This window comes from Heterodontus francisci, chromosome 1 (assembly GCF_036365525.1).
Source record: "Heterodontus francisci isolate sHetFra1 chromosome 1, sHetFra1.hap1, whole genome shotgun sequence".
NCBI lineage: Eukaryota > Metazoa > Chordata > Chondrichthyes > Heterodontiformes > Heterodontidae > Heterodontus > Heterodontus francisci.
Genome location: NC_090371.1, coordinates 272280118 through 272293075, shown reverse-complemented (window position 1 = coordinate 272293075; position 12958 = coordinate 272280118). Strand labels below are relative to the sequence as shown.

Genomic DNA, 12958 nt, shown 5'->3' with positions numbered 1-12958 from the left:
ATTGTAGTGGAGGGGAATGGAATCTAGGGAGAGGGTACATAGCTTGTGGTGGAGGCCAAATAAAGGACCAAAGGACAGAGGGCAAGGTGAGTTGAGATGGAGGTTTAAATCACTTAGGATGAGGAGTCACTCTGCAGAGTCTGAGGAAAGTAAGATGTGAGGATATCTCAGTGAGAAACTGTTGGGGGGGCATTTGAGGGAACAGTGGACAATAAGAATCCTAAAGGAGAGGTGAGATGGAAGAAATGAGGTGAGACACTCAAAGGAAGAAGGCACCTGAGCAGAGGAAGAGGTCAGTGGGAGACGAATGTGAAATATGGTGATAGAATACATATTCCCATATCATAGCAGTTTGGGAAAAGCAGCTTGTGGAAGATATAGCCAAGTGGAGAGGCTTCAGTAAGCAGTGAGATGTCGCCATCCATGAACCAAGTTTCAGTCAAGGCCATGACATCAATGCAATGGTTCACAATAATGTCAAGGATAGCAACAGCCTTGTTTGTGATTAGACGGAAATTCTGGAGGGAAATGAGAAGCAGGTGGAGATTATTGGTCTGTTGGCAGAGTCCAGTTGGATGAGCTGGATGGGAATGAGGTTGGTGATGTTAGATCCCAGCAGGTGCAGTAGGTAAGAAGATCAACAAGACAGGAGGATGGGGAAGTTGGGGTTGCCACTTCTAAGGGGCACATTAGACCCAACAGAGAATGTCAGAGGAATATTCAAGCCAGGAATAGCAGTTGGAGAATATGAAGACAGAGGAGCAGTGATGGATCGGGGAGTGGGGGGGGGGGGGGGGGGGGTGGCAAAGCACATGAGGGCAGAGAATTAAAAGGTGGCATGACTGGTGACAAGAAGGGAAGGAGACAGAGAAAGAAATGGATTTGGGTCTGAAGTGGAAGCTAAAATACACATGCAAATTGCAACAGAGGGAATTTGGGTTACATAGGGATGTCAGAGTTTAAAAAAAAGAGACCATACATACTAGGTAAAAGGGGTCAATTCACTCCCATCTGGGACTGTATGGCTCATGAATGTATGTGTAAACTCCTGTACATGCACAGTACACAGCAGGTAAAAGGGAATGGTTCACTCCAGTCTAGTAATGTATGACTGTGTGTACTTCCTGTAATACTCATGTTCACTCGTCTTATGTGTTTCATTCAATGAGCAAAATTTAAATGGTTTCAAGTTTGTAACACAATCATGGTACTTTGAATGATGTCCTATTCTGCAAGTATTAAATTTTATTAGTTTACAGCATTACCTGAACTTATAACTTTGACTTTTCCAATGGTGTTTAAGAGCCACAAACATTATCACTTATTTTTGCAGCTGCAGAGTTCTTTTTTTCCTAAGTCATGCGGCACTGTCAGGAGAAAGAGGTACTTTACAATGTGCTGACTAGTACTGGGTGTTTTATTGAATAAACAGCATATGACGAAATGAGTCAATAGGAAAAGAGGGCTATACAGAGGATTGAATACTGTTTCATTGTTGGCCCAACAATGCTTCATCTGTTGCATCAAGTGGCATTTGATAAGGTTTCTACACAGGAGGTTTATAAAGAAGATTAAGCCTCATGGAGTTAATAGCAAATTTAACGTTTTGGATTGAATAGGGCATTACCAATAAATAAAACTGAAGGTGTTGGGAAATAGAAAACAATCTGGCTAAAGAACAACGATGAGTGAAGTTCCACAGGGTTTCTGTTGTTCACATGTATTTCTAAATGTTAAAAAGCATCAAAATCCTTGCAAAAAATATAAAATTAATGAAACAACCAATCCGTGTACAAAGTGCCATGCATAAAAGAGACTGATGTATTGAAATGGGGCTGCACCTATTCAAGTGATTGGGCAGAAAATCAGTAGATTTAAGTGCAGGTAGATGTCAAGTGAAACATTTGATAACAGGTATCACTTCATATAAGAGGAAAAGCAAAAGCATTACCATTCACTGAATGTATTCAGTCAGTCTGAAAAATAAATTCAATCTCGAGATTTGGGTGCTGTTGGCAAAGCTGACATTTATTGTCCATCTCTTGTTGCTCTGAGAAGCTGGCGGTGGGCCGTCTTCTTGAACATGTTGCAATTCGTATGGTGAAGGTGCTGCCACATTGCTTTTGGGAAGTAGCAGTTTTGCACAACTGAGCAGCTTGCTGGGCCACTTCAGAGGGCAGTCAAGAGTCAACCACATTGGTGTGGGACTGGATTTGCATAGATGAGGCCAGGTAAGGACAGCTGGATTCATTCCATAAAGAACATTAGCGAAGCAGTTGGGCTTTTATGATAATCCAATAGCTTCATGGTCACTTTTACTGACACCAGCTTTTTGTTTCCAGATATGAAACAGTTAGCAGAAAGGTCTTTCATTGTATTGCGAGTGCACTTGATTAAACTGAAACAAGTCCTCCTACTTTATGTAGCAGCTTTCTGAGGCCACTGTGTGCGGATTGGGCCACCCCAACATCAAAAGGACACTGATGTGTCAGGAAAGGCTCAAAGAAGAACAGGAAGGACTTCAGGACTTAGAGCTCGAAGACAAGCTCACGGACTGAACTTCTTTTCAGAGAAAATCATTGACAACAGACATGACCAGATTCCTAAAATCTGTCGAGGAAAGGATAATACAGATACTTAATTAATTAAGACTTGATTAAGAATTTGAACACAGAACTAAAGGAAATAATTACAAATATTAACAAATCTCATGCAACATTTGAGATTAGAAAGGTGTTTTAACCCCAGTGTTAATGATACATACAAGATAAACCTTCATCTAAAGCAATTTGGGGATTTAAGGCAGAAATTCAGGGAGCTAGGGTGGAAGCTTAGAGCGAGAACAAACAGAGTTGTTATCTCTGGGTTGTTGCCCGTGCCACATGATAGCGAAGCGAGGAAGAGGGAGAGAGAGGAGTTGAACACGTGGCTGCAGGGATGGTGTAGGAGGGAGGGTTTTGGTTTCCTGGATAATTGGGGCTCTTTCTGGGGTAGGTAGGACCTCTACAAACAGGATGGTCTTCACCTGAACCAGAGGGGTATCAATATCCTGGGGGGGAGATTTGCTAGTGCTCTTCGGGGGGGTTTAAACTAATTCAGCAGGGGAATGGGAACCTAAATTGTAGTTCCAGTGTACAGGATGTTGAGAGTAGTGAGGTCAGGGATAAGGTTACAAGGATGCAAGAGGGCACTGGCAAGCAAGAACTTGGTTTAAAGTGTGTCTACTTCAACGCCAGGAGCATCCGGAATAAGGTGGGTGAGCTTGCAGCATGGGTTGGTACCTGGGATCTCGATGTAGTGGCCATTTCGGAGACATGGGTAGAGCAGAGGCAGGAATGGATGTTGCAGGTTCCGGGATTTAGATGTTTCAGTAAGAACAGAGAAGATGGTAAAAGAGGGGGGGGGGTGTGGCATTGTTAATCAAGGAGAGTATTACAGCGGCAGAAAGGACGTTTGAGGACTCGTCTACTGAGGTAGTATGGGCCGAGGTTAGAAACAGGAGAGGAGAGGTCACCCTGTTGGGAGTCTTCTATAGACCTCCGAATAGTTCCAGAGATGTAGAGGAAAGGATAGCGAAGATGATTCTCGACAGGGGCGAGAGTAACAGGGTAGTTGTTATGGGGGACTTTAACTTTCCAAATATTGACTGGAAATACTATAGTTCGAGTACTTTAGATGGGTCAGTTTTTGTCCAGTGTGTGCAGGAGGGTTTTCTGACACGGTATGTAGACAGGTCAACCAGGGGCGATGCCACATTGGATTTGGTACTGGGTAATGAACCCGGCCAGGTGTTAGATTTAGATGTAGGTGAGCACTTTGGTGATAGTCATCACAATTCGGTTAGGTTTACCTTAGCGATGGGCAGGGACAGGCATATACAGCAGGGCAAGAATTATAGCTGGGGGAAAGGAAATTATGATGCGATTAAGCATGATTTAGGATGCGTAGGATGGGGAAGGAAACTGCAGGGGATGGGCACAATCGAAATGTGGAGCTTATTCAAGGAGCAGCTACTACGTGTCCTTGATAAGTATGTACCTGTCAGGCAGAGAGGAAGTTGTCGAGCGAGGGAGCCGTGGTTTACTAAAGAAGTTGAAGCGCTTGTCAAGAGGAAGAAGAAGGCTTATGTTAGGATGAGACGTGAAGGCTCAGTTAGGGCGCTTGAGAGTTACAAGCTAGCCAGGAAGGATCTAAAGGGAGAGCTAAGAAGAGCAAGGAGAGGACACGAGAAGTCATTGGCGGATAGGATCAAGGAAAACCCTAAGGCTTTCTATAGGTATATCAGGAATAAAAGAATGACTAGAGTTAGATTAGGGCCAATCAAGGATAGTAGTGGAAAGTTGTGTGTGGAATCAGAGGAGATAGGGGAAGCGTTAAATGAATATTTTTCGTCAGTATTTACAGTAGAGAAAGAAAATGTTGTCGAGGAGAATACTGAGATTCAGATTACTAGGCTAGATGGGATTGAGGTTCACAAGGAGGAGGTGTTAGCAATTTTGGAAAGTGTGAAAATAGATAAGTCCCCTGGGCCAGATGGGATTTATCCTAGGATTCTCTGGGAAGCCAGGGAGGAGATTGCAGAGCCTTTGTCCTTGATCTTTATGTCGTCATTGTCGACAGGAATAGTGCCGGAAGACTGGAGGATAGCAAATGTTGTCCCCTTGTTCAAGAAGGGGAGTAGAGACAGCCCTGGTAATTATAGACCTGTGAGCCTTACTTCGGTTGTGGGTAAAATGTTGGAAAAGGTTACAAGAGACAGGATTTATAATCATCTTGAAAACAATAAGCTCATTAGCGATAGTCAGCACGGTTTTGTGAAGGGTAGGTCGTGCCTCACAAACCTTATTGAGTTTTTCAAGAAGGTGACCAAACAGGTGGATGAGGGTAAAGCAGTGGATGTGGTGTATATGGATTTCAGTAAGGCGTTTGATAAGGTTCCCCACGGTAGGCTATTGCAGAAAATATGGAAGTATGGGATTGAAGGTGATTTAGAGCTTTGGATTAGAAATTGGCGAGCTGAAAGAAGACAGAGGGTGGTGGTTGATGGCAAATGTTCATCCTGGAGGTTAGTTACTAGTGGTGTACCGCAAGGATCTGTTTTGGGGCCACTGCTGTTTGTCATTTTTATAAATGACCTGGAAGAGGGTGTAGAAGGGTGGGTTAGTAAATTTGCGGATGACACGAAGGTCGGTGGAGTTGTGGATAGTGCCGAAGGATGTTGTAGGGTACAGAGGGATATAGATAGGCTGCAGAGCTGGGCTGAGAGATGGCAAATGGAGTTTAATGCGGAAAAGTGTGAGGTGATTCACTTTGGAAGGAGTAACAGGAATGCAGAGTACTGGGCTAATGGGAAGATTCTTGGTAGTGTAGATGAACAGAGAGATCTTGGTGTCCAGGTACATAAATCCCTGAAAGTTGCTAACCAGGATAATAGGGCTGTTAAGAAGGCATATGGTGCATTAGCTTATATTAGTAGGGGGATTGAGTTTCAGAGCCACGAGGTCATGCTGCAGCTGTACAAAACTCTGGTGAGACCGCACCTGGAGTATTGCGTGCAGTTCTGGTCACCGCATTATAGGAAGGATGTGGAAGCTTTGGAAAGGGTGCAGAGGAGATTTACTAGGATGTTGCCTGGTATGGAGGGAAGGTCTTACGAGGAAAGGCTGACGGACTTGAGGTTGTTTTCGTTGGAGAGAAGGAGGAGGAGAGGTGACTTAATAGAGACATATAAGATAATCAGAGGGTTAGATAGGGTGGATAGAGTCTTTTTCCTCGGATGGTGATGGCAAACACGAGGGGACATAGCTTTACGTTGAGGGGTGATAGATATAGGACAGATGTCAGAGGTAGTTTCTTTACTCAGAGAGTAGTAGGGGCATGGAACGCCCTGCCTGCAACAGTAGTAGACTCGCTAACTTTAAGGGCATTTAAGTGGTCATTGGATAGACATATGGATGAAAGTGGAATAGTGTAGGTCAGATGGTTTCACAGGTCGGCGCAACATCGAGGGCCGAAAGGCCTGTACTGCGCTGTAATGTTCTAATTCTAATTCTAATTAATATTACTTTGATTGGTACCAATTCAAAGGAACAACAATGTCGGTTATTGAAGCAAGTGTAGAGAGGGTCTAAATTCCTTTCAGTACATTAAGAATGTGTTAAATAGGAGTTAATTGTAGTTGCTATTTTTTTAAGTCAGTTATATGTAAGTTTTTGTTCTGTTCTACTTTTTGAGGTCTGTTGCATTATTAACGCAGAATAAGCTAGCTAACCATGCCATATTAATAACAATGATTGGGCATCAATTGGCAGGAATAGATTATAAAATAGTGCACAATAAGTTAATAGAGTTGTAAAGCATCCAGATTTTAAGTGCAGGCAATGGGAGGGAGAAAAGTAGTGCCCTTTACAAGTGTGAGTATCATCCAAGAAATGAGAAATGGGTCTACACTATATGAGAGACCATCGTTATTAAGGTCAATGCATTATCTCACACTAGATGTACATAGGAAGACAGGAAGAAAGAAGGTGTCTGTATTTTCTTTTAAAGGAGAGAGACAAAGGCTGGGGTAGAGGGCTAAAGACACAGTTGTGGAGGTTATTGAAAACTGGGAGAGAAGGTGGCAAAGTGCAGAGAACTGGTTGAGAGAATCCCACAGGACAGCAGCATACTGACTAACCAAGTAGTAATCAGTGCTGGAGCAAGGGAGTCGAGAATCCAGTGTTGGAGGACTATATAGGGACGCTTATGAAAATTTGCTGAAAAAGGTTGTTTATTGAGAACAATGAAGGCCTTATAGAATTGTAGAGTCATAGGGAGTAAAAATATAACTTCAGTGAGTGGCGGAGCAGAGGGGGTGCTCAAAACGGCTGTTAGTTAATCAGCTGCCCATTCTACACCCTATTCAATTTTCCTTTCCACTGAAGTAAGCGATCATAACCAAACTTGTGCTATTTTAGAATTGTTTTAATGAATGGATTTCAGTGTCTACAAACATACAATCCCCTATGGTGAACATCTGGTTGAGTGCAGGATTGAAAGCTGTCAGGAAGAATACAGACCAGAATGATCAAACCCTTGGTGGAACACCACACATTCAGTCCATTGGGACTATAGAAGTATTGCCTGAGTAATGCAACTGGCCAAGGTTGAGTAATGTAAATTTTAATGAGAGATTGATACAGAGTCTAGAGATTTTATTTCATTTTCTCCAGGGATCAGGGATTAAACTCAAGAGTTTAATCTTCTTGGAATTCGACCTCAGTTCTCCAATTTGCTCAGGAGATGAATTGAGAGTAACACTACACAATCGGAAGGAAGGAAGGAGCTCAAAGAGTAAATGGCTGGCTCTCATTCCATATCTCCTTGTGATGAAAACTACTCCCAAGTAAACACCTCATATAATTTAATTAAAAACAAAATTTCCAACCCATCTTGTAAAAAACGTCAGCATAACAATGCTGTTGATAGGTTGTGGCATCAATTGCCTCATCTGATCATAAATGGAAAAAAAAAAACTGACCAGTGTTTTAATGCTCTCTTATTTTCTGTCAGATTTGCACTTTAGTTGCAGGATAGGCAGTTAGACCCACTCTGTTGCTCAAGCATGTCGCTATGCTCCAACTAACCATGTGTCAAGTGTTATTAATGGATCTTGTTCAATGGGGCCAATTCCTTGCCACGAGGAGTTTATCCCACTCACAAGAACCTCCTTAATGTAGGTTTCTGTTGTGGTTGAGTCGGTCGCCATCCATATCTACTCATCATACTCAGGCCCAAACAAGCAGATATTATTGTTGGGACTCTTAGGTTACATTACAAAAATAATTCTGCTCATTTAAGAAGATATAATTCATCGGACTAAGAAAACAGCTTGAGTCATGTTTAGTTATTAACCTCGCATTGAATGTGATTTGTGGGGAATAGAAAAGATTGATCTTTATGGCAGTACATTTCATACCTTCAGCCTCAATGTCAATTACCCACACAAATTCAATAACCTCAGCATTATGTCCTGTACGATTGCACACTCCTTAATATCCATCTCTTCCTCGGGATACATGCTAAACATACAGTTTTCTTCATCTTTTTTATTGTAACCCAAGCACAGATGGTAGCACTAGAAGCAGACACTGTTAGGAATGCACAGTTTGTTATGTCAGAATTTCAAAGGCACAGTAATGTTCCAGTTGAAATTTTACCATCATAAATTGTTCTGCATATTTCAGATGGCGAGTGCCTGCTGTTCATTTAAGCTTTCATTTTTTAATTCCTACAGTTATCAGAACTTGCTGACTAGCTATTCGATTCGGCCATATGTTATAGGGCAGTATGTTTTTTGCTGGAATTTTTTCATCATGAATCTTTCCTCCATTCCAGATGCCAAGGGCCTGCTGTTCATTTAAGCTTTTGCTTTCATTTCCCAATTTAATTGTCGTGGCAATATTTATGACAATCTGCAACCTCAGGATCAGAATAGAGGCAGTTCAAACAAAAAACAAGTGAGCGTACAAATTCTGGTGCCAAATTCTGGCAGACTGGGTGCAGTGGACCAGGAAATTGGGACGGAATCCCTTACACTGAGATTCCTGCCTTTTATTTGATCCAAAGAGATATTCCCTCTGGATTAAGAGCAAGAATTTCTTCTGCCTGCACTCCACCTGCCTATCACCAATTTGACTGATTATTTGTCAGGATCCCAGGCTCTTTTCCCCATCTGCTCCCCTCCCTGTTACATCAGCTGTATTAACAGCGGAAAGTATAGGTATACATAGGGTGGCCAACCATGTTCCTGGAGGTGTCAACATATGGCCTCCTGCCTCCAACCACCCTGTCCCTGCCATTGGTTGCCCAACATGCCTATACTCATACTACACTGCCTTTCCATGACCAATGGGAAAGCGAATAGACCTTTCCTTACCTGACGGGATGATTCTAGTCTGTCAATCAAGCACACTTTTATCGCCATGTTCAATATTTTTAGAACTAATAAACAAAAGGTGCTCAAGGAAAATCCACAATAAAAAATGCCTCTGGACTTTCTCCAGGTTGCTCACAGCAGTGTCCAAAAAATGAATAAAGAAAGTAAGTCTTGCATTTATATAGCACTTTTCACAACCACCGGAACTCTCAAAGTGCTTTACAGCCAATGAAGTATTTTGAAGTTTTAGTTTTTTTTTTAGTTTTAGAGATACAGCACTGAAACAGGCCCTTCAGCCCACCGAGTCTGTGCCGACCATCAACCACCCATTTATACTAATGCTACACTAATCCCATATTCCTACCACATCCCCACCTGTTCCTATATTTCCCTACCACCTACCTACACTAGGGGCAATTGCTAATGGCCAATTTACCTATCAACCTACAAGTCTTTGGCATGTGGGAGGAAACCGGAGCACCCAGAGGAAACCCACGCAGACACAGGGAGAACTTGCAAACTCCACACAGGCAGTATCCAAAATTGAACCCGGGTCACTGGAGCTGTGAGGCTGCGGTGCTAACCACTGCGCCACTGTGCCACCCTGTGTGTCACTGTAGTCACTGTTGTAATGTAGGAAACATGGCATCCCATTTGCAAACAGCAAGCTCCCACAAACAGCAATATGATAATAACCAGATAATTTGGTTTTAGTGATGTTGATTGACAGATAACCATAGGCCATTCCCCTGCTCCTCTTCGAGAGAGTGCCATGGGATCTTTTACATCCACCCGAGCAGGCAGATGGGGCGTCAGGTTAACATGTCATCTAAAAGGCAGCACAGCATTCCCTCAGTACTGCACCCTCAGCCTAGATTTTTGTTCTCCTGTCCTAGAGTGGGACTTGAACCCTGTCGTTCAGAGGCAGGAATGCTACCAACTGAGCCACGGCCCACACCTAACCTTTAGACCCTGGAGACACCAGAGCAATCCTGGAAAGTTGGCAACCCTCAGCGTACATGGGCCCTTCAATGCTGATTCCAAATCTGACTGGTGAATAAAAGTTATTTCTCGCACTACATTGACCAGAGCAGACTGTGCTTCCCTTCCCACCCACTGTCTACATTAGGGTTCGGGCCACAGAGAGGTCTATCCTCAGTAGGAGTCCAATGGTTATGAAGTAAGATCATTACCATTGCTTTCTCAGGGCAACTACGGTTGGGCAATAAATGCCAGCCCACATCCCAAGAAGCAATTGTCATGCTAGGCCCCAACCTGCCAAGAATGAGGCACATTAATTTTGTCATGAACATTGATTTTATACTGTTACTGGGGTGAAGAAAGGACTTGTTAAACAGATCAACCGTGGCTGGAAAAGATATTTGCATATTAACAGATGGTGATTGGAAGGACAAACGACCATTCCCTGTCACATTTAACGCACAATGGATCTTGATTACCAGGTATTTTGTGTAAGAGGAGCATTCCAGAGACTGCTAAGGTGTGGTCAGATGAGTTAGTCACATGACTAACCTGCTTGACAACCTGGGGTTTTCTGAATTGTACAAACAGTTTGAACTCATGAAGTCTCTTTGCTCCTGAACTGAGAAGATCTCTCCTGTCTGCTCCCATATTTCTCACAAGCCTATGAATCCAAGAAGACACATGAACCCCAAGAGAGAAAAGTCTCCTACAGCAAACAAGGTTTAAGAAGAATACTGGGCCCCAATGAAAAGCAAGATTTACGTACAATCAGGGACTCTACAGTGAGCTTGAAGAACCATAACAAAAACTCTTCAGATATTGCCTCAAATTTTTCCACTTTATTTTTCTTCTGCTCTTTTCTGTCTCTATTTGTATATGTGTATCGCGTATGCATGCTAGCGTGGGCGCGACGTGTATCCGTAGGCATTAGTCGAATTAGAGTTTAAATTTAAGGTTAAGAAATTTCAACTTTTCTTCTTTGAACCTAAGAAAGTCTGTTTGTGCTGGTTTCTTTGTCTTATGATTGGAAAGCAGTGAACCCATTCACCAAGGGGGAGCTAAAAACACAGTGTGTTTAAAATTAAATTCTGTTACAGCAAGACCAGGTGAAGGCTGAAAGGGAACCCTAGACGTCTCTCACCTGGTCGTAACAACCATCTGTAAATTTGTTCCCTACATACAGCCTAAAAAAACCCAAAATTAGAATTTTATTGAAACCCAGTACATTTTAAATAATTGTATTTTAAATCACATTGTTAATGTATGGCCCCTCCCACAGTCCATACCAAACTTCAGTCCATAAACAGCTGAATGGGAAGATGCTTTCGTCCTGGGTCTCTGGCCCTTGAGAATCATCTGCAATGCTCTGGAATGGCCAGCAGGGGCAGGTGCATGACAAGATCTTGTCCTTCCTAATGGCAAAACCAACTTCATGACTTACCAAGTGGGCTTGACATGGTTTCAGATTAAATATACTGGCAAATTTTGTAGCACAGATTGACAGCACCGACCCACTGAGGGCCTACCCATTTGTGCAGGGTGATTTTTGTATTCATCAATGCAGTTTGGCCCTGTGTCAGATCAGAATGCAACAAAGATTGTCAACAACAATTTGACCTATAAAATTCTTTAACTTTTTGGATCCAGTAATGGAAATTAAAAGAATTTGGATCTGAAATTCTAGGGAGCAGGGGTAGTGGTGGGGAAGAGGGAGAACAGAACCCAAATTGGAAGGTTTCCACTCCATTTTCCCTTCATCATTTTGTGTCTTCCATGCATGTCCCAGTAACAGGTTTAGGTGGGGGGAGGTAGGGGAGTGGGGTATCTGGAGCTGTTCCTGGTATATCTCATGTCTTGGGAGAGTAGATCCCAAGTGAAATAGGAACTCAGCAAACCATTCCAGAAGGATCGACGGCCATTTTTAAGTTGCCTCTTCAACTCCCGAAGGATACATTCTCTTCAGTTTAATAAAGGCCTCTTCCTTCCAAACTGCCATCCCTCCCCATGCAGCATGGTTCTGTTCGAGTTCCCCCACCTTCACAGAATGAGTGCTCCTGTTGCATCTCTAAAGGCCTGGGATGTCCCACCCCAAATGTTAAAGCAACTCCATCCCCAGAATTTGGAACAAAATTCTTGCACTCTACCACACTTCAACACTGCTGCGCGCCCACCCACCCACAACCCACAAAAAAATTCACTAAATATCCGAATCCTTCATTTTAAAAGGTAAATCATAACACCTTTGAAAAATAACTGTTGTGTTGGTTGAAGACATTTTCCTGTCATTGTCTTAGTTTACAGGTGCATACGTTTCACAATCTAAAACTGATATTTAAACACTTCACTGCAAAGTAAAAGGCAGCAGTGATCTGCCACATTACCTGCCTTCTCCATCATCGGGTCTGCTTATTTAAACTGATCGCAAAATAAGAGAGAGAGAGAGAGATAAAGCACAATTTATAAACTGAATGTGATTGCTTCATTTGCTGTACAAGGTTGGCTAGGTTACTACAAGAACAAACAGAACAGCAAGATAAGATACGAGGCTAAACTAGAACTAAACAAACAAACCAGTTGGAGGCATGAGCATACATGATTATTACTGAAACACTATAAAGATGTACCATAGACACTAACTGCATGCAGGAATGTACATCTAACAGTCCACTTACATCGAGTTACATCGTGCATACAGTGCAGAAACAGGCCGTTCCGCCCAACTGGTCTATGCAGACCAGTTTGGGCTCCACTTGTGCCTCCTACTACCCTACTTCACCAAATTCTATCAGCATATTCTCCTATTTCTTTCTCTCTAGATTCCCCTTAAATGCATTGATGCTATTCACCTCAACCACTCCATGTGGTAGCGAGTTTCACATTCTCACCACTCTCTGGATAAAGACCTTTCTTCTGATTTCCCTATTGGATTTATTAATTATACGAGTTTCATTTATATACGCACTTAACATTGAAAAATATCCCAGAGCAGCAAGAAACAGAAAATGGACACCAAGCTAAAGGAGACATCTGGAGGAGTGACCAACAGCTCAAAAA

The 12958-nt window shown here is 42.6% G+C and overlaps 1 long non-coding RNA gene across 1 annotated transcript in view; it reads right to left on the bottom strand.

The window, feature by feature from the left end:
• Positions 1-12321, bottom strand: part of LOC137376502 (uncharacterized) — a 130369-nt gene extending 118048 nt beyond the window's left edge. The window contains exon 1 of the long non-coding RNA XR_010976261.1: positions 12286-12321. This is a non-coding gene — a long non-coding RNA (uncharacterized lncRNA). The remainder of the gene's footprint in view (positions 1-12285) is intronic.
• Positions 12322-12958: the final 637 nt, after the last annotated feature.